Source organism: Cupressus sempervirens, chromosome 7 (assembly GCF_028749045.1).
Source record: "Cupressus sempervirens isolate cs-2001-9-10 chromosome 7, ASM2874904v1, whole genome shotgun sequence".
In the NCBI taxonomy this organism is placed as follows: Eukaryota; Viridiplantae; Streptophyta; class Pinopsida; order Cupressales; family Cupressaceae; genus Cupressus; species Cupressus sempervirens.
The window spans coordinates 144494325-144517997 of record NC_143124.1 but is presented as its reverse complement, the minus strand read 5'-3'; positions in this window follow the sequence as shown (position 1 = coordinate 144517997).

Sequence of the window (23673 nt, the reverse complement as noted above, 5' to 3'; positions counted from 1 at the left end):
TTACTCACAATAAGATTAATTCTTGATAGTGGCTCTTTTACCTGTATGCTTCCACATCTTTGAGAAAAGGTATGCAATCCTCCCATTCTGAGGAAGCAAAAATTTCCTGAAATGGAAAAATAATATATAACTAATTTATTGTTGCATAGATAGAAATTCTTTTATGATAAGAATAGAAATTAATTCATATTCAGGATTTTTAATTTACAAAACATTGTGAAATTTTACTCTAGGTGTAAAAGTAGTAGAGGAAAAAGACACTGCATTAGAAGGATTTTTTCCAAAATGAATAATGTAAACCTTTAGAGAATAAAGAAAATCCATGAAATCATCTGCCAACCTTTCCCTCCTTTTGCTTCTTTCTCTTCCTTTTCCTTTACTTGTTCAATCACTTCTTCAAACACAAGCTGCAAGCAATACATAGGATGTCAGTAAGACCTAACAAAATCATATATCCCAAAACAACTTGCATTACTTTCAACATTTTCAATTGTTTCAGTTTAACCTAATAAAAATCCATTATCCACTAATGAGAACATACTAATGCATTTGTGATACCAATTCACTTCCAGCAACTACTTACCAGTGCAAATGAGTCAAAACATAATATAGCTGATGCAATGATCGAATCAGTTAGGAACCAAAGTCATATGGAACATAAGGATAAGATCCTTGTTTGTATAAATAGTAGTTACTAGGAACATAACAATATGTGACAACATTGTTCAAAGGTAAATACCAAATACTTTTATTGTGAAGTCTTTTGTAGCTGAGACAAAAAATCTAGAAATGTAACCAGAACAAACCTTAAGATTTGTTTCAGATGCAACAGCCAAATCATATAGTTCCCCAATAGAGGCTTTGAACTTGTCAAGAGTCCATGCTAATGTTACTGCGAGCTGCAATTATTACATCAAAAAGATTACAATATATTTTACATCTAATGGAAAATCTTAAAGCACAAAAGGCACACATTTCCTGACTCCATAGCATCTTTTATGTTTGATTTGTCCTCCTGGTACTGCCAAAGATAGATATTCAAAAAATAGTTACATCAAAGGAATCAAACATACATTGCCTTGACTAATAATGTTTGCCAGCCTGATTGTGAAAGTGCAATTAAATCCTGCAATCAAATCATTAAAATATATGCAACTTTCTTACCTGCTTTTTCATCCCTTCTGCAACATCTTCAAAAAAATCCTTGGGTGGTGAACCAGATGTATTTGAAGCAGGCTCTTTGCTTTATGATCCTCTAGTTCTTTGCTTTATCAAAGAACTAGAGGATCATAAAGCAAAGAGCCTGCTTCAAATGAAGTGTGTCTTTGCTGTAAGCAGGCTAGTTGCTTTATGATCCTCCAAAAATCTTCGAAATTCATCCCAATTTTTACGTTCTTTTTGGCACAGTTCTTCTTGCATTTAAAAATATTCAAGTCATTCCAATATACAAAAATAAGACAGATGAAAACTATGGAAGAACACTACTCTCTCATTCTAGACAACCTTTTGAATCATTTGTACTTCTTCCTCCTCCAAATCAGATATAACACGTCAAAATTTTAGAATGTTCTCAAGTCATTAGGTATGACAGCTTTTGGAAAGATAAGATGCCCATAACCGAAGCCATTATCCACATAATGATAGCAAACTATTCATCAATCAACATAAAAACCAAACAACTTTCCAAACATAGGCATTTCATAGCTATGCCATCTCTAGCATGCCTTCCAAATTTGAGTACAAGAATATGGGTTCTAAGATTACACCAAAAGCAGGTCCAAAGAGAAAGTCAGATAAATTTGCAGGTTAACATGTGTTTTCAACACAAGATCACAATTTCCTACAGGCAAGACTTTAAGATAGAAAAAAAAGAATGTGAATTTGAGATTTGGTGGGATACCTTGCAAAGTCATTACAATTTTAGAGATTCCTGACTTCAGAATTCATAAAAGAAATGGAATAATATTTTAAGGAAGATCAATTGGGGTTATAAAACCCAAGCATGAAATTGAGGAATAGGACAAAGAATGAAATGTCATTAGTTTATCAATCTAATTTTGTGTTCATGTTTTCTGCTCACCATAACCTTCCCAAAATGGTAATAAGTACTTAGTGGTATCCCGAAAACAAGCACCATGCCTGAAAACAAACAAGACTTTTAAACACCTGTTTGTTGACAAGAAGCCTTAAATAGTTAATCATTTATGAAATGTTAATCACTCAGGCTTTATGAAATTTTAAGCTTTTAGACCATCATGAAAGCTAATGTAGATAAAACATATATTTCCCACCCAAAGATTTATTAGAGAAAACTGCTGAAACTTAAGCAAAAATGACATCCCCTTAAGCAGGGCATGCAAATCTCACAAGCTGTGTAAACCAGATAAAGAAGACTCCAAATGCAATTTTGGAATGCTTTACAAATTCCTAAATCTCCCAATGGCTAGGAATAGATTGAGAATCATAAGAATAAAAAATCCCATGATTAGGGATATAAAATCGTGTTTATAGGACCTGTTAGAGGTCATCCCTTCCAAATTGCTTGTCACTAATAGTTAAGACAGAATAAGAAATCTCTTCCAAGGAAAGTGGAGGAAAGAGAAAAAATAGGGATCCCTTCATATTTGATTAATTCAAATTTGAGATAGGGTTAATCCTCCAAATGACAGCCGATCAACCAGTTAATGAGGCCATCTTATCTTACACTAGACATGAGCAGTTATCGAATACAATTGAATAATCTTTTATTAAATACAATAAATCATTACCAAAGAAATGAGTTTAAGTCTCAATAATAGTTTTATGGAGGATTCCTAGAATCAAATCTCAAAATGACACCCACTTCTAAATGTCGCATACCTTAACGTATACCAAAAGATTCTTGATATAAAGAATAATGCTAGAGGAGTCTTATACAAATCTTGTGGAAAAGGTTAACTAGTAGTTAGGGATGTATGTGTGGATGACAATATAAGTCTCAACTACATGACTAACTCAAGGGCTGCAAGACTTCATAATAAGAGATAATTATCTCATAATAAAGTCAGATACTTTTGGAAGGTATGAGCAATTGTTATCCAATTTGTCTAATGTCTAGGATGCACCAATATACAATTAACTTTTATACACCAAATTTATATGTTGGGTGCTTCCTATTTCAATAAATGACCCACTCTTCCTACCCATCTCAAATATTATAATGTGAGAAAATGTCAAAAACTCACCTTGGTTGAGCGACTTGTCCACCCTTTTGATTCCCTCCACTGTTGAAAGAACTAAAATATATCAACAAATTAAGTGTTAGTGAAACTACTTGAACAAATGAAAGGTAAAAGTTAACAAATTTTTTACAATCTAAGGGATTTATTATGAATTAAGTAGACTTCGAGATCATTTGATTTCTAATATATGATAATAGATCACACTATTGAAACATTGATATAACAAGCATACAATATATTGAAAAATAAAAACAAAAAACATTACATATTGTAAAAACAATAATATGTACCAGAGATGCAAGGGGTGAGGATGCCATCTCCTATAACCATACAAGTCCCCACAAGGGCTAGTATTAACAAACATCTCTTGGCAAAGTTACTTTGTTCAAGAGCTTCCTTTATCCTAATGGCTCTATTGGGCAGTCTACTTGCAACTTCAAGTGTATATCAGGAGATTTTCCTGTCTTCTTCCTGGTGATTGGGTATCATGCTGACATTTGCATGGTGGCAAATCAAAGAATAAAGAGCAAACATTCCACCTGCAAAAGAAATTGTCCCTTTAAACTTAGAAAACATGTTTTCACATCAAAAAGATCAAACTTTGACCTAAAAACAAAGTGAAACTAGAGTTGTTATAATCTTACCATCTCCATTATCATTGGCCCACAATACAATGAAGACATATTTGATGAGGGGCAAAAGAGTGAGAGAATATATGATCAAATACTAAGCCCCAAGAACATCATCAGGATGTTTGATGCCATCAAGAAAAGTACTCGCATACACATAAAGTGGTGATGTTCCTATGTCCCCATAAACCACACCAATACTCTGAAATGCAAATTGCACAACTACAACCATGCTCAACATATGAGAAACAGGATTTGTCATAAAGAAATGTTAGAATAGTTACTAAAATGGTCATAAATTATGTTTTTATAGTAAAAGAATACTTTAACTTAAGATAAAAAAAACTATATAATATTAAAACATGATATCGTGCTTTAAAAACTAAAAAGGTACTTGTAACGAAGAACTTCATTTCGACTTGCTAATTGGTTGTCACTATTAACTATAAGCTTATCTTTAAAGTTTGAGCTTCACTTGGTTTCGAGAATAGTTAAATATTCTCTACTTAACAGGGCCAACCATGTGAAGGTGGAAGCTCATTTGGCCCCTCCCCCCCCCCCAACATCACTCTAAATTCCCCATTAACATTTAATAACATTCAATTCATCCATTTTTCAAATAGAACATTCAATCATTATAATCACATGATAACATTCATTAACACATAAAATTCATAAACACACAACATTCATGAATAATTCATTAACACGCAACATTCAAGAGTAAGTCATTCATGAATAATTCATTAACACAATATTCATTAACAATATTCAAGAGTAAGTCATTCATGAATAATCATATGTTTTTTGCTTTCTTGTCATTTCTTTTTTTCATAAAATTTCTAAGAGGAATATCAATGTCCTCATCATCCCCATTAACATTAAATAACATTCAATTCATCCATTTTTGAAATATAACATTCAATCATTATAATCACATGATAACATTCATTAACACATAAAATTCATAAACACACAACATTCACGAATAATTCATTAACACAAAATTCATTAACACACAACATTCAAGAGTAAGTCATTTATGAATAATTCATTAACACAATATTCATTAACAATACTCAAGAGTAAGTCATTCATGAATAATCATGTCTTTTTTGCTTTCTTGCCATTTCTTTTTTTCATAAAATTTCTAAGAGGAATATCAATGTCCTTGACAGGATCCCCCTCCTCTATTGGTTCTAACACATGTCTCCTCCTCATCCGTTCAAGAACACCATGAAGCCGCTGCTGAATAACCGTTCTATTTGGATCATTTTGATTTAGTCGTAACCTGTACCATTTGATGATGAATAGAACTACTTTGAAGGTGTTAAATTCACACTCAATTATATCATCCAAGATGCCATAGTATTTATTTTGAGATTGTTGAGGATGTATGTCGCTTCTAGATGATATATTGGTGACCTTGAAAACTACAGTTATCCCAGAATCACAAGTTTTCTTTGTGTCATCCAACCTTTTTATGCAAAATTTGTGGCCATGATAGTACATAGCTTTGTGGTGCTTGACCTGAAAATTTTGAAGTTTGTGTAAATTATTTGCATCATGAGTTGATATGAAACATACATCGAGTTATGATCATTAATAAATTTCTACGTACCTCTCCACCTCTTAAACCATTTACTAGATCAACTACCATCGGCATAACATTGGAATCTCCATTACGATGAGCTTCTGTAACCAATGAAGCAACACCTTCCCATGTTAATGAGTAACCATTTTGTTGACATCGTTCAATTGATTCCGTCATCCAATCAAGATTTTTCACAATATACAAATGTATTGCATCGCACTGTTGACCACCTGTTTCAAATAAATATGCCAATTAAAAATAACTTATATTGAAGATTTATATGAATTAATTAACTATAATAAAATCTTAGATTTACCTCTCACTTTCCTCGATCTACCTTTGCCCATCAAGTACTCCCCTTCGAATTTGTTAATTGAGTTGGGATCCCAAATACAATCTACATGGATGTTTGCTACAAACTTAGGAAGATATTCAGTAATGTACACCATGGTCTGGTATACAATATATCCATCCACCATAGAACCCTCGGGATGTGCTCTCTGTCAAACCAAGCCTTTCAAAAATTTCAAGTGCCTATCAACCATCCACATTGACCTGGTTGGTATAGGTCCACACAATTCAATCTCCTCAACTTGATGTATGAGGTAGTGTTCTTGTGCATTGAAAAAACTTGGAGGTAGACACTTTTGCATTTCACACATTAGAAGAGGAATTTTTCTCTTCCAATATTTTATATCTTCTTTATTGATTTCTTTAGATGGCAACCACCTCATGTATTTTCCAAAATCATATATAACCTATTTGACATTGTTGGCAAAGTGGTGTGGGACAGATAGAGGTAGAACATACTGCAATATTTGTAAAATGATCTTGTCAATATTTTATAAAAGAATGCAATTGAAACTACATGCAATATATAAATATATAGTGAATACAAAATAACATGAATTACCTTAATAAATGTATGCCAATCATGTGTTTTCAACCCTGGCCCAAATTCACTTTTATTTGATATGACATTGTTTATGTTCGCAGCAAATCCTGTGGGAAATCGTATTTTTTTTTATGACTTCTTTTATAGCATTGCTCTGCTGCTCTGACAATAACCAACTAAGGGCACTTGTATCAATCTGGTCTCCATTGTTATTTGGTCGAATACCATTTTTCATTGCATGGTTGGATTCTTCAATGTCACTACAAGTTTTGACAATTTGATCTTTGTCATGCCTTCCATCCAAGATTTTCCGTAATGTCTCTGCTACATTCTTTCCAATATGCATAGGATCAAACAAATGCACAATTAGGAGTTGCTCATAGTACAAAAACCTAGTAAATTGTGTAGGATAAATTTTTAGTCCTTTTGGAAGTTGGACATTGATGTCTTGATGACCTTCACAACCATCAATCACATCATCAGTAAACAAAACACAATATCAAAATATAAATTTGAAAAAAAAAGCATCAAATGGAATGACATTACCTCGACAATTTATTTTATTGTATGCCAAATTCCATAGGCGAGGTGTCATTCTATGTGGCTTTGATGTAGTCTCTTCTAGACCATTGAAAAGATGTTTTTTGGTAATTCGGTACTTATGATTTCTGTGTAGAAAGTGTCTATTCTCATCAAACACCTGCTTTCTTAAACTTTTGGAATGATGAGATTTCATCTTTGGACCACAAAATGGACATGCAAATTTACCGTTTGTCTGAAGACTTACAAGATCGTGTATAATTGGATTAAATGTGTTAACTTTGACATACCAAAAAAGAGGTGTCAAGAAGAGAACATACCACAAAAATGTGTTAGCCCAGGGGCATCGTGTATTGTCCATACAAGCATTGCATGAAATTGAAATTGTCTTTGTCCTATTGGTCTACAAATGTCATACATAGTAACTCCATTCCATAACACCACCAACTCATCGATAAGGGGTTCAATATATACGTTGATATCTTTGACTTGGTACTTACCTAGTTGAATGAGCAAAAACATTACATAATTATTTTGACCATTTGATGGATTAGTAATAATAAATTAATTTAGATGACCACTAAATCAAAAAATACCTAGAACAATCAATGTCAACATTATGTGCTCTCTCTTTATGGACAACCAAGGAGGTATGTTATTGTTGATAACAAAAACAGGCCACACTGAGTAAGTAGATCTCATCTCTCCATAAGGATTGACATCATCTGCTGCCAATGAAAGCTTGAGATTACAAGGTTCTTCTTTAAAGTGTGGCCATTTTCCCTCTATTTCCTTAAATGCCAAACCATCTGAAGGCATTCGCATAATGTCATCTTGACTTCTATTGTGTGCATGGTAATCCATAAATTGTGCCAAGCTATTGCACTTGAATAATCGTTGTAGATGTGGAATAATGGGAATATGCTGAAGAACCTTGCGAGGAACCTTTTTTGTTAATCGATCTGATTGATATCTACTAATATGACAAGTAGGGCATTGTGTTGCAAATTCATGCTATTTAAATATATAATATGATCATTCAGACATGCATCTATTGTTTGATACTCCATTCCAATATCTTTCATGATGGCAGATAATTCTCAGTACGAGCGAGGTAGAATGTTTGATGCTGGTAACAAACTCTCACCTATCAACCTACGACCAAAAATATAATTTCTTAATTTAAAGAATATTAATTGCTACACAAACCCAATGTTAATTGTAAGGGAACTACAAGTAAAATAATGAAAGAAGATGGCATACCTTAACATATGTGTCATTGCTACATTAGATAAATCATTCATTACCTTCAAGTTCACCAATAGCAATACAACGGCAAGAAGAGTTGTTTTGGAGCCTTCATATAGGGGCTACTCTGCCTTCTCAAGTAAAGGTATATCAAACTCTGCATCATCATCACCATAATCATCATCATCATTATCATCTTGATCATTGTGATCATTTTGATCATTGTGATCTTCATCATCCTGATCTTCTTCCATGGTATCATTACCTTCTACTTCAATATTCACACCTCCATGTTCCCTCATTTGGAAAACTGCATTCTTTGAATTGTCATGGTCCATAACATGAAACTCAGGGATGTTGACCTATATGAAAATGATGACCTTATATTAATCATGACCATGATGTCATCATCAAATCATGTCTCATGTAATTTATAAACTATTAAAATACATACCAATGGGCGATACTCATTTCCCCCTTCAATGTGACCATGTTGCCTACAATGTTGCTCAGCTATTGTGATTAGATATCTTCAAGTCTTTAAGAACTTACACATTTTACAAGGACAATAAAATTTTCCATCACCTTTTCTTTTTAAGTTAGACCGCAGTCTAGCAATTGCCTCCCTATTTTTTTGTGCATTGATATCGTTAGACATGGTCTTTCTTGAATGGAATGACTCGTTGGTGGAAGAAGGATGATTTGTTTGCAACCTGCAGATGGAGTAGTAAGAGGAAGACACATATAAAAAGGAGTTAGGTCTCTAAACCAAGTAGGACTTAGGACATGCTGGAGTGGGGTCAGCCCAAGATATTTTGGAATCTTGAAGAACTTGGTAAAGGGTATCTGGAAAGGTGAAAATAAACAAGTATTTTTACAGCTACAAAGGAGGAATCGAGAGCATTATAAATAATGAAGAAGAATCTTAAATCCATACAACTTCACCTCTATTTACAATTTAACCTTTCTGCAAGTGAAATATGACAATATACAAAATTTCCAATCACATTTTCACTTTAAAAAGAACACCAAATATACCTTGCTACAATATCTTCTTCAAATTCTTCGCTATTAGATTCTTCAGAACTACAAGCTCCTGTGCAGAAAAAAGATGAGATGTACTGAGTAATTTTTGATGGGCAATATTTAAACAAATTGACTATCAAAAAAACAATTTATGAAATTTAGTTGCTTTATTATGTACTAAAGACTTGGCAAGATGTTCCCAAGTCTATCTATAGAATGCTTATCTGCATGGTTGTTTGCAAATAGTCTAGTATGGTGTCGCTTTTGAACAACAACAAATGTCACTGGGGCTAGTAATTTGGCTCAAGAGATGCACAAGCCTGTTGACACCACAAAACTTTTAGTTCATCATATAGCATTCAGCTATCTTCTTTAACAAAATCCAAAGAGAATAAAAACAAACTAATAAGTCATGTCTATCTCAATTGAATAGCAAGTACTATAGTGAGTATTAGGAAACTGACCTTGTGAATAACATCTAGTTCATAAAGTATTAGGAAAGTGACCTTGCTAATTAGTTTAACATAGATTGGTGAACAAAAAATTCATAATAAAAATCTGATTTTTTTCCACACTTGTTCAAACAATATAATGAAATGACAAAAAATGAATTGTATACAAAGACCATATTGTAGGCTGTCCAAGTTGAAAGTGAATAGATGACCTTTATGGGGTGCTGTACCAAGTGGAGCAAGTATGTGAGAGCTTGAAGATGAAGGGCTCCTATTTTGGGGCCAATATTTGGTGGTTTCAAGGTGCCTAGGGAGAACCTTTGATGCTAAGTCTTAGTTATGTAGACTTTGGCGAATCTGGTGAGCTTTCTACGAGTTTGTACCTACTGTATTAGCAGCCACTATGCCCTATTCCAGACCTTTAGTATTCTGATTTATATTAATTATAAGTGTGCATCTAGATGTTAGCTATAATTGATTGGGGTGGCTTTTAGTGTGTATCAGTCTAATTTGACATGTGTGATGGAAATATCAATGTGTTATCAGCATCTTACATTATTTAGAAGAGGTGTAGTTCAGTGGGTAAATGTTCAGTCATTGTGGGAATGGTATTCTATGCTTTCTATTAGGTTAATTTGTGTTGTTGCAGTAGTCTGATTTTATAATCTGAATGTTGTATCAGATTGTTTCAATAATGTTCTTGTTATTTTTCTATATTGTAATGCATCTCACTATAATGTCCCCTTTTTGACATGACATTCAATAAAAATAAATAAAAAGTAAAAATATAAAAAATTAAAATAACATGTAATATAATTATAATTTAATTAAGTTTAGTGAATGATCAAAATGAATGCAATAAAGAGTTATGAGTATTGAAGGATTAAGATATAAAGGAGAGACCATTCAATATTTAAATTTATATTGGAAAAGGTAGAAATGAATACTTATTGATTTAACACAATTTATAATTGTTATTTAAATATTTCTTAAAATAACATAATCCTTAATCTTTTTTTTAATTCTCTTCCAACTATCTCTATTTAGTGCCTACCATGTTTATGTGCATTTTTTTTATGTGTTTTGGATAATAAGTCTAATTTAATTTGTCTATGGACTAAGACCTTAAATTATTGAGCTTCTCTTTGTTTTGTGAAAACTATAGCATTCTCTACTTAACAGGGCCAATCACGTGAAGGTGGAAGCTCATCATGGCCCCTCCTAGGAGTTTCTTATGACCCTTTATGACATTTTAAGAGCTCTAAGATTTATTCTTAGGGATCGTAAACTGTCGTAAAGGCTCATAAGGGATCTTAGGACACAACAACTAAGAAATATAATTGTAAGCATCATGGTCAAATTTTTTTGGAATCAATGTAATGGAGTTGTATACCCAAGCGACGAACTGCATCTAGAAAATGAAACTACAACCTATTGGGATTGAGACAAACCTTATAAAACAAAAGCAGTTAGGAATGATCATTTTCCAATATCTGGTAAATAGATTTGTTGGAGGACCTTGTATTCATGAGCTAGGAATGATTGCTTGCCAATAGTTGTTGAATACATTTGTTGGAGGTGTTGGAGTTTGAAAACATTACCCATTTCCAATTACCCTAATGAGAACAAGATGCATCTAGGGGTAGCTAACTCCCATCATCAACACATCCATTCAGACACCAGGCCAACTATAAGGTTATACTCCTTCTGCACTTCAGGCTCTGCAAAACCTAGGCGGGTGAACCTATAGATTCCTTATATGGTACCAGTTGTCAAAGCATACACTGAATCTAATACAAAGCAGATAGAAACCCTTATTTCTCCTAATGGCTTATGAAACAACACAGATTCTACAATAGCTAGGTGCAAACCTATATTATTCATAAACTGAGTGAGGGTTTAAACTTTTATGTCCACTTCAACATGAAGGGAAAATGATTGATTTATATTGAGAAAAGACAGCATGTCTAATATGCAGAAAAAACTTGATGATCCTACAAATAACCAGTGCCTTATCGATTAGGGCAATCCTATACTCCAGAATTATGCATCCTTGAACATCACTCAACATATGGTATATGTAGAAACATTCATGTTCGGTCTGTTCACCTTATGAATCAAACAACAATATCCAATATAACCCCATACTTTCACACATCCTTCTCAATGAATCTGCAACCCTGTATGAAACCACAAGCAATTATATGACTCCTTGAGTCAAAGGCAAGAAAACCTCAAACATACAACTGGGCAATTGCAAATAGGTTCAAGATTTTTGTTCTTGAACATATAAAATTACAAATTCAACAAGAAAGGAGACATAATTATATTGAAATTCAAAACCTTTTGTACATTGTATTTATCTCCTTGAAATAAGTACATTAGGAATGCATAAAACAAGATACAAGATCACACTACTGTATCAGAACTATCTATGAAATTCATATGCTATCCATACGAGATATGCTGGGTGTGTGGCTTTCATAGCCTGAGCAGAGCTCAAAGAACTGGAAAAAGAAAACCAACCAACAACCTTTTTTTTTCTAGGGAAGAAGACAGAATATGTATGGAGAAGGCAATTCCCGGATTTGATTTGCAATTGACACTTGTCTATCTGAAAAACCTTCTTAACAGGTTAAAACAACTCTTTAATCTTTTCCCTCAACTGGTGAATCAAATCTTTTCATTTTACCTCTCAAGAGCATCAAATATCTCAGCAACCTAATGATGAAATAATGTAACTGATTTTGATGAAAAAAAAGAACTCAATGTAAAAGTGAAAATCAGTTCACAGTGACCTCCAAAATGCAAGAAAACTGCTGAGAGTTGATTTTTCTCCATATTCAGATCCCGAAAAGCTTTTAAAATTGCCCTCTAACCAATTTTGATGCTCTAGAATCAAGTTTTCTCATTCTGTCGCTAATGCCCCAAGAAACACAAATTGACCTATAACTTGAACTGGTGAGCACCTGTGCAAGAACCAACCTCAAATTCAGAAAATTAAGATCTTCTCAGTTTTGATGGTATATTGGAGTGCCCAATTTGGTTAAAAAGTGCCCCAGATATTGCCTTTTGAAAATCTCAGTCTTGTTCATGACTTCCATGTAGTTTTGCAAAAATTTTAACTTTTATATAGTTTCAAACTATATGATAAGTGAAAATTTATTTAAAAAATCTACCCCACATGATCTTTTAGAAAAAAAATTAAATTTTTTTTTTTTTTTAACCTTTGAAAATTCCACCATATGTTTCACTCGGGTCAAACTTGGTTTGACCATATCGCCATGTGTCATGTGCTGATTCGCTGATTTGACTCTTGCCAGATTCTTGAGTTTTCCGACAACCTCGCTATATCGCTAGCCGGATTTTTTGAGATTTTCCGGCAAGCGACATAGCGACCTGCCAGAATTTTGACTTTTTCGGTCGGATTTGTTGACGTCATCCTTTTGTCTGCACGTTTTTCTTCAAAATTTTACTTGTCTCCAACCAACCACGGACCCACCTGCACTAGCTTTGGCTTTACAAAAGCCTTTGTCTTGCTGACACTAAGCATTGGTAAAGATTTGTATTTAAATAATCAAAACTTCTTTCCCACAATGAATATGGGATAAAACAGTTTCAATATTTTTTTTTTTGCTGTAGTGAATAGCTCCCTTGTTCATACATGGATCATGTGCCATCTCTGATGGACCTCCCCATTGTGTAAATTGCTACACTTATCCTCACATGGCCCCTCTCAAAAACATGCATTGCTGCATTATTTGCTGCCATGGACTTGCCTTTTAATTGTGGGGCTCCATTCAGTGTGTGAGATGCATTTTTCATGGTCCCTGTGCCAAAACGTGGAGCCTTTTGTTGTTCCTATTGCCTCGGACAGTGGCATTTCCCTTTGTAATCTTTATTCTACTCTTTGGACGCCCTGCAACATATGGATGCCCCAAAAATGTGGGCTGCTCTGTGATTTGCTCCAACACATGGAGTTCCTTGCTGGTTATCTTATTTAAAACATGAGACTCTCAGCTGGTGCTTCCCTTCTTCCTTGCCTATGGATGAATGACTCTTTTCCTAGTGATGCCTTTGTTATGGCATGAAAGCCCTCTATTTTGCTTAATGCATCTGCACATTTTCTTAGTTTTCTTCTTGTGTTAAAACATTATATTGTCAAAACAAATAGCCCTTCACATTTATTTGATTCTTTTATCATTGAGAAAAAGTCCAATCTCGTACATTTAGTGAACTAAGATAATGGCAATGACTACAGTGAAGCATTGTAATGATTGTATGTAAAACAATCAATTTAAAATTTCATTTTAAATCATTTCCGCACTAGTGTGAAATTTGTGTCTGAAGGCCCCCCAGGTGGCCGTAAAAACTAACTCAATCAGGTAACCAAGCCATGAAAATCAGCATGAGTGTTCAATCCTGCATACTCTATCACACTGCAAATTTTCAACCCATGATGGATTCCCAGTCAAAAGATTTTAATTGCCGAACATCCATACTTCAATTACTCTGTAGGCAAACAATGTTAAAAAACATAAACTGGGCTCGGGTTCGGCATTATAAACTGGGTTATTGATCACTTGGGGTTTTGAAAACTAGGATATAAGTTCTTTGCCATGAAGAGGATATAATTCCATGTTTTGGGCTCATGAAGAATCACAGGGCACATTTGGCGAATTTCCAAAAACAGGCACTTGGAAATTTTAATTGGCAAATGTGTCAAAAAGTGATTTTTGGCAAATGTACAGACATAAGAAAGTATGCAAATGGATTCATCATGACTTAAGAACTGGCATGCTTCAAGCATTTCTAAGACACAACACAATGTTACAATCCATTTAGGCTAGCCAATCACAAGATCAGAGTTATAACATGCCGAACAGGGGTACGGATCAATCTGGATACCTTAGCCGTAACAAAACAATGCAAACTGGGTTTTTGATCATGTTAGCAAACTGATCAAATGGATTCGACATGATCTCAAAATTGGAACATATGAAGTGTCTTACCCCTAGAACAGAATGCAAAAAGAATTTTTTCATTTGGGTCAACTGGGTCAAAGATATGATTGGTCAAACAGGGCTTCCCAGAATTGTGAACAAATAGTTAAATGCACAAAACAGTAAATGACCAACTTTGCGGGGTGCAAAACCTAGTCAAACGGATTCAAAATGACTTGAAAATTGAAACATAGGTTCTCTATTATGGACACTAAACATCCCCAAAGTGAATAGTCATGACACAGTCCTGGGTAAAAGATATTCAGATGCAAATTGGGCCTCTGATCACTATTTGACACTTGGTAGAATTGCAAATTTTGACACTAGCTCAAAATGGGACTTCACAGAATGATTCGGGATGGCAAAATAACATTGTGGATCATATGAATATGTCAAATGAAAGGTTTTAAGCCACTCAAACACCATCTAGGCCTCAAGCTACCAACTGACCACATGCATAAAAGGCACTTTAGGACATGATTTTCCAAAATTTTCAAAATGTGAGTAAAAATGAAGCATGCAATTTTCAGTCCCAACAGTGGCTCTGTCTGGGGATGCATGCCCCTTGCGGGCATGGCAAGGATTTAGATCTCTGGGAGAAGTAGACCACACAACTGAACAGCAAAACTCTCTCGAACAACTTTATTGAAAACAGGAAAACTACTCTTAACTATGTACAAGAGATGGCCCCGAGCCATCGAAAAGTTTCAGAACTCTTTACCTCTGTCATACACCTTATTTTCATTTACATTTTCCTGAGGAAAACTGAAACTCTCATCCTTATTTGTTTCACCCATCATATCAACACTTTCAATTACTTCGTTAGGCAAAACAAAACTGCTATCATCATCTTCATAGTGCATATAAAAATCAGACAAACTTTCTACACCTTGCTCACTATGAAAATATGAATCAACGTGATCATAATAACTTACATCAGACTGAAAATGAAACTGATCACTACTGATTGAGTCATAGATTCCTTCCACCGGAAACACAAAAGCTTGATATTCTACATCATTCACCAAGTTACCTTGTGCCTCCGGCTCCAAAAAATACAATGGATCTGAATCAACTTCATGTATCATGTCATCACATACTGAATCAGATCTGAAACTTACTGAAAAATGATCACCATAGTCTTCAAACAAAGGTTCATCAGACGTATGAAAAGAATCTTCATTAAAATTCTCATCAGCAGGAACTCTACTGGCATCAATATTCTTATCAAAGAAATTGCTAGAGATACTTGTGAATGCGTCAAACTCACTAGCATAAGACTCACCAACCTGTAGAGAAGATTTAACTATAGATTCATGTGTACCACCGTCGGTATTCACTTTATTGCATGAATCATCAAATCTCATCTCAAGTAACTACAGATTACTGTCACATACTCCATCTGGATCAGATAAAAAACCAACTGATCTCTCATCATCATTAGTAACATCAATCATAGGAATTTCTTCATTTAATGTTAAATCAGAATCAAAAGACATCAACAACCTCTCGTTATCATCTCTATAACATAGATCTGATTTAACATCACTCATGACAGTAATAAATACATCTCTACTGGTCTTCATTTCTTCAAACAAATCTTCATGCTTATGCTGAAAGTCTTCAAAAGAATAACAATGTTGATATGCAGGAGAACAAACATAGGGGTATACATCATACCTTACATCATCCTTACAAGATGCACGCACTAATAAAGGTGAAGTTGAATCAGACATTGACATATACCTTTCAAACTCATGTTGCAACAAGGCTGAGACCTCATTTGTATTCAACAGATCTCTTTTGCAAACTTCTTCATGTTGATTGTAATTATTTCTCAGATAATCTGAAGAACTTATAACAGTGACACCATTAGTCATACAATCTGAAAAATTAGTAGTACTTTCACAATATATATCCTCTTCTCTGCACCACGTCTGGACATTAGATGCTTCACTACATTCAACTTCATTGCAGGAAGATATTTCAAGACTACTGTTATAACTCTTTTCATTCTCAAACATATTGTCATAGGAATCATCACTTTCACTATGACTATCAACATTTTCAATTTCAACAATACAATAACCATTCTTTTCTAAATAGCCTTCACATCCTGTAAATATTCTCTCAAAGTATTTAATCTTTTCAAATCTTGCTTTCACTGTCCAATGTACTGAATCAGGCATGAAGACTAATAAAAACACAAAAGCCCATGATAATTCATTGGGTCTTGCTGAAATGGGAAGCTCTAAGATTTCCAACTTGAATTGCATGTAAATCTGAACTGCATCTAAGTCACCTACACTTCCCACATTCCTTCGGATAGAAGAAATGACTTGACTATGAAGCTTTCCATACAACATAAACAAATTTTCATGTACCTCTTCATAGCTTGACAGAGTATTATCAGATCTACAATCTGAATCCATTTTGAAAATGAAATTTTTACCTCTTTATCCTAGTGCTAAAAACCACTGAATAGAGGCAAACATGTTTTTAACGTTTGACTTCCAGGAGAAGAAAACATGAAAACCAAAATACCTTAAGTGCTGGTGCTAACTTTGATCTGCTGATTTGGCATAGATGCAAGACTGAAAATCCTTTACACCACTGGTCAAAACTTTGTAGAGCCGCCACCTCTTTACAAGAGGAATATAACAATCACTAATGTGATTCACTTTTACATTTCAATTTCTTTATAACAACAGATTTCAAACAGCACTTTAAAACTTATCAAGAATTTAAAACTTATTTTCCAAGATCTATCAACAGTTTCAGATCTGCCCATACAACTGAAAGTCCTTCAAAATTTTGCAATGAAATCAACTAGGAACAAACTAGTACAGAGATTTGAGAGTCGCCACTCACACTTGGTGAAAAATAAAACATAATTTGTCACTTGAAAAATCTGAACTAGACCTTCAATGTAGGAGAAACTTGCAGATCACTGACATCTTGAAAAGAAAATATACTTTATAAATCAATTCTTGACTCTGGACTTTCTCAACAACACTTGCAAACTGAACTGATTGAAGATAGACCTATGACAGTCATAGAACACAATTTTCATCTAGTTTTACAACATACTAATGTCCATGAATAAAGCTTAACTGGGGAACATGAAACTTCAGCAAGGAAAATAAGAAATGCCTCTCGCTATAGATTTGCTATATCCAATATGTTTCATGGCAAAGATTTTTGTTCTTTCGATATGCAACTCCCCAGTAGAGTCGCCATTTTGTTGGAGTTTGAAAACGTTACCCATTTCCAATTACCCTAATGAGAACAAGATGCATCTAGGGGCAGCTAACTCCCATTATCAACACATCCATTCAGACACCAGGCCAACTATAAGGTTATACTCCTTCTGCACTTCAGGCTCTGCAAAACCTAGGCGGGTGAACCTATAGATTCCTTATATGGTACCAGTTGTCAAAGCATACACTGAATCTAATACAAAACAGATAGAAACCCTTATTTCTCCTAATGGCTTATGAAACAACACAGATTCTACAATAGCTAGGTGCAAACCTATATTATTCATAAACTGAGTGAGGGTTTAAACTTTTATGTCCACTTCAACATGAAGGGAAAATGATTGATTTATATTGAGAAAAGACAGCATGTCTAATATGCAGCAAAAACTTGATGATCCTACAAATGACCAGTGCCTTATCCATTAGGGCAATCCTATATTCCAGAATTATGCATCCTTGAACATCACTCAACATATGGTATATGTAGAAACATTCATGTTCAGTCTGTTCACCTTATGAATCAAACAACAATATCCAATATAACCCCATACTTTCACGCATCCTTCTCAATGAATCTACAATCCTGTATGAAACCACAAGCAATTATATGACTCCTTGAGTCAAAGGCAAGAAAACCTCAAACATACAATTGGGCAATTGCAAATAGGTTCAAGATCTTTGTTCTTGAACATATAAAATTACAAATTCAACAAGAAAGGAGACATAATTATATTGAAATTCAAAACCTTCTGTACATTGTATTTATCTCCTTGAAATAAGTACATTAGGAATGCATAAAAAAAGATACAAGATCACACTACTATATCAGAACTATCTATGAAATTCATATGCTATCCATACGAGATATGCTGGGTGTGTGGCTTTCACAGCCTGAGTAGAGCTCAAAGAACTGGAAAAAGAAAACCAACCAACAACCTTTTTTTTTTAGGGAAGAAGACAAAATATGTATGGAGAAGGCAATTCCTGGATTTGATTTGCAATTGACACTTGTCTATCTGAAAAACCTTCTTAACAGGTTAAAACAACTCTTTAATCTTTTCCCTCAACTGGTGAATCAAATCTTTTCATTTTACCTCTCAAGAGCATCAAATATCTCAGCAACCTAATGATGAAATAATGTAACTGATTTTGATGAAAAAAAAGAACTCAATGTAAAAGTGAAAATCAGTTCACAGTGACCTCCAAAATGCAAGAAAACTGCTGAGAGTTGATTTTTCTCCATATTCAGATCTCGACAAGCTTTTAAAATTGCCCTCTAACCAATTTTGATGCTCTAGAATCAAGTTTGCTCATTCTGTCGCTAATGCCCCAAGAAACACAAATTGACCTATAACTCGAACTGGTGAGCACCTGTGCAAGAACCAACCTCAAATTCAGAAAATTCATATCTTCTCGATTCCGATGGTATATTGGAGTGCCCAATTTGGTTAAAAAGTGCCCCAGATATTGCCTTTTGAAAATCTCAGTCTTGTTCATGACTTCCATGTAGTTTTGCAAAAATTTTAACTTTTATATAGTTTCAAACTATATGATAAGTGAAAATTTATTGAAAAAATCTACCCAACGTGATCTTTTAGAAAAAAAATTAAATTTTTTTTTTTTTTTAACCTTTGAAAATTCTACCATATGTTTCACTCGGGTCAAACTTGGTTTGACCATATTGCCATGTGTCATGTGCTGATTCACTGATTTGACTCTTGCCGGATTCTTGAGTTTTTCGGCAACCTCGCTATATCGCTAGCCGGATTTTTTGAGATTTTCCGGCAAGCGACATAGCGACCTGCCAGAATGTTGACTTTTTCGGTTGGATTTGCTGACGTCATCCTTTTGTCTGCACGTTTTTCTTCAAAATTTTACTTGTCTCCAACCAACCACGGACCCACCTGCACTAGCTTTGGCTTTACAAAAGCCTTTGTCTTGCTGACACTAAGTATTGGTAAAGATTTGTATTTAAATAATCAAAACTTCTTTCCCACAATGAATATGGGATAAAACAGTTTCAATGTTTTTTTTTTTTACTGTAGTGAATAGCTCCCTTGTTCATACATGGATCATGTGCCATCTCTGATGGACCTCCCCATTGTGTAAATTGCTGCACTTATCCTCACATGCCCCTCTCAAAAACATGCATTGCTGCATTATTTGCTGCCATGGACTTGCCTTTTAATTGTGGGGCTCCATTCAGTGTGTGAGATGCATTTTTCATGGTCCCTGTGCCAAAACGTGGAGCCTTTTGTTGTTCCTATTGCCTCGGACAGTGGCATTTCCCTTTGTAATCTTTATTCTACTCTTTGGACGCCCTGCAACATATGGAAGCCCCAAAAACGTGGGCTGCTATGTGATTTGCTCCAACACATGGAGTTCCTTGCTGGTTATCTTATTTAAAACATGAGACTCTCAGCTAGTGCTTCCCTTCTTCCTTGCCTATGGATGAATGACTCTTTTCCTGGTGATGCCTCTGTTATGGCATGAAAGCCCTCTATTTTGCTCAATGCATCTGCACATTTTCTTAGTTTTCTTCTTGTGTTAAAACATTATATTGTCAAAACAAATAGCCCTTCACATTTATTTGATTCTTTTATCATTGAGAAAAAGTCCAATCTCGTACATTTAGTGAACTAAGATAATGGCAATGACTATAGTGAAGCATTGTAATGATTGTGTGTAAAACAATCAATTTAAAATTTCATTTTAAATCATTTCCACACTAGTGTGAAATTTGTGTCTGAAGGCCCGCCAGGTGGCCGTAAAAACTAACTCAATCAGGTAACCAGGCCATGAAAATCAGCATGAGTGTTCAATCTTGCATACTCTATCACACTACAAATTTTCAACCCATGATGGATTCCCAGTCAAAAGATTTTAATTGCTGAACATCCATACTTCAATTACTCTGCAGGCAAACAATGTTAAAAAACATAAACTGGGCTCAGGTTCGGCATTATAAACTGGGTTATTGATCACTTGGGGTTTTGAAAACTAGGATATAAGTTCTTTGCCATGAAGAGGATATAATTCCATGTTTTGGGCTGATGAAGAATCACAGGGCACATTTGGCGAATTTTCGAAAACAGGCACTTGGAAATTTTAATTGGCAAATGTGTCAAAAAGTGATTTTTGGCAAATGTACGGACATAAGAAAGTATGCAAATGGATTCATCATGACTTAAGAACTGGCATGCTTCAAGAATTTCTAAGACACAACACAATGGTACAATCCATTTAGGCTAGCCAATCACAAGATCAGAGTTATAACATGCCGAACAGGGGTACGGATCAATCTGGATACCTTAGCCGTAACAAAACAATGCAAACTGGGTTTTTGATCATGTTAGCAAACTGATCAAATGGATTCGACATGATCTCAAAATTGGAACATATGAAGTGTCTTACCCCTAGAACAGAATGCAAAAAGAATTTTTTCATTTGGGTCAACTGGGTCAAAGATATGATTGGTCGAACAGGGCTTCCCAGAATTGTGAACAACTAGTTAAATGCACAAAACAGTAAATGACCAACTTTGCGGGGTGCGAAACCTTGTCAAACGGATTTGAAATGACTTGAAAATTGAAACATAGGTTCTCTATTATGGACACTAAACATCCCCAAAGTGACTAGTCATGACACAGTCCTGGGTAAAAGATATTCAGATGCAAACTGGGCCTTTGATCGCTATTTGACACTTGGTAGAATTGCAAATTTTGACACTAGCTCAAAATGGGACTTCACAGAATGATTCGGGATGGCAAAATAACATTGTGGATCATATGAATATGTCAAATGAAAGGTTTTAAGCCACTCAAACACCATCTAGGCCTCAAGCTACCAACTAACCACATGCATAAAAGGCACTTTAGGACATGATTTTCCAAAATTTCCAAAATGTGACTAAAAATGAAGCATGCAATTTTCAGTCCCAACAGGAGGACCTTGTATTCATGAGCTACAAATGTATTCAACAAATATTGGCAAGCGATCATTCTTACAGATGAATTTGACTTGGAATCGAAGGTGTGGAAGTTGCTTTGCATTGCTTGGGTACACAACCCAATTACGTTTCCAAAAAAATGTGACCATGATGCCTACAATTATGTTTCTTAGCTATTATGAAATCTACATATTTGATAGGAGAAGCATTTGAAGTTTATGTTGTGAATCCACTAAATAGGGTCAAGATTTGATTTGGGAATGTTGGTCAAATGATCTGAGAGAAAGAATGGACAGACAAATGGAGAGAGAGATAATACAAGTGGTAGAAAGAGCCATGCCATTTGTAGGACGCCACCATCCTTTTGGTAGATCAAAGGAAAACATGGTAAGGACTATAATACACATTGTCATCAAGAATATTATCTAGGAGCCTTTCTATCACTTGTATTATCTCTCTCTCCATCTGTCTCTCAACTCTTTCTCTCAAATCATTAGACCATCATTCTCAAATCAAATCTATTAAATCAACAAAAATAAGTTTGACCCTATTTAGTGAATTCACAGTTTCTTTTGCATTCAAGACTGGGATTAATGCATATGCAATAGCCTAACACCAATCACCCATTACATGTCAACTATTAAAGCTTGTCAAACAGTTGCTGAGTTGTACTTCATAAGAGTTAGGTGCTCCTGCACCATAGACGGAGATGCTAATACAAGGTATGATATTACTAACTTCCCTCTTAGCACCCTAGTCCACCAACTCATACATGAAACTATGGGACAAAAAAGAAAAAGTGTTGGATTTAAAAGCTTTTTCGATCAGTTATTAGGAGTATGAACAAGGTCTGCATGTCAAATTCGAATGAAGCCCTAAGATTCATTCAAAGCGCTCACACCAATATCGGCATGGAGGCTTCGAGTGAAGCCCCTTGGGACCTTCATTCAAAGATTTGGCTTCATTTGAAGCCCCTAAAATTTAGCTTCCCCACTTTCCATGATAGAAGCCAGTTGTTTTACAAGAGTCAAAAACAATTTGTCCTCCATTGTAGAAGCCACTTGTAATACATAGTTGTTTCATGCAAATCAGAGCCCACAGAATTTACCATTAATCTCTTTCAATATCTTAGTCCATCTTATCCACTGCACAATAATTTAGAGGAATGTTCCAAGGCATTCCAAATCTTTGCCAATGTATAGACATGTGTCTTAAAATGGACCCACATATAAGGTAAGATTCAATGTATATCTGCACGAAATGAAGCTAAATTCTGAAACCATTTAGCTGTCATTTATTTCAGTATGGCCCATTTAATTTGCTATATAAATGTATAAATGCAAGAGATATTGAATTGAGTATAATAAAGTAGAGAGGAACAACCAATGTCTTTGGTAAATGTAGTGAAATTGAAGTGTGTAGCATTTGTTGCACTGCCATTATTACCAGCACAAGTATCTCAGTGTGAAAGGAAGAGAAGGAAATCAAGAGGTCAGGTGAGGTATGCATTCAATGTGAGTTCAAGTAAAAGTGTGGAAGTGGAAAGAGAGGAGAGGATTGAGATTGTGGAAGAGATTCTGTCTAGAGAGTGGCCTGAGAGTCTTTCTATACTCAATTTTGAGGATTTGTCAGTTTACTATGAACCACTTGTCTTCAAAGCTTAGGTAGATTTTGTTATAAATGTTTTTGTTATTATGTATTAAGTTTCAATAGATTCAAATCTAAGATTTCCAAGATGAAAAATTTACAATTTAATTTGATTGTCTCAAATTGCTTTTATCAATTTTTGAAATCACACCCATCATCAGAATTATATAGATCTCAAAAAGTAGAAAAAAATTATGAACTATAATTAA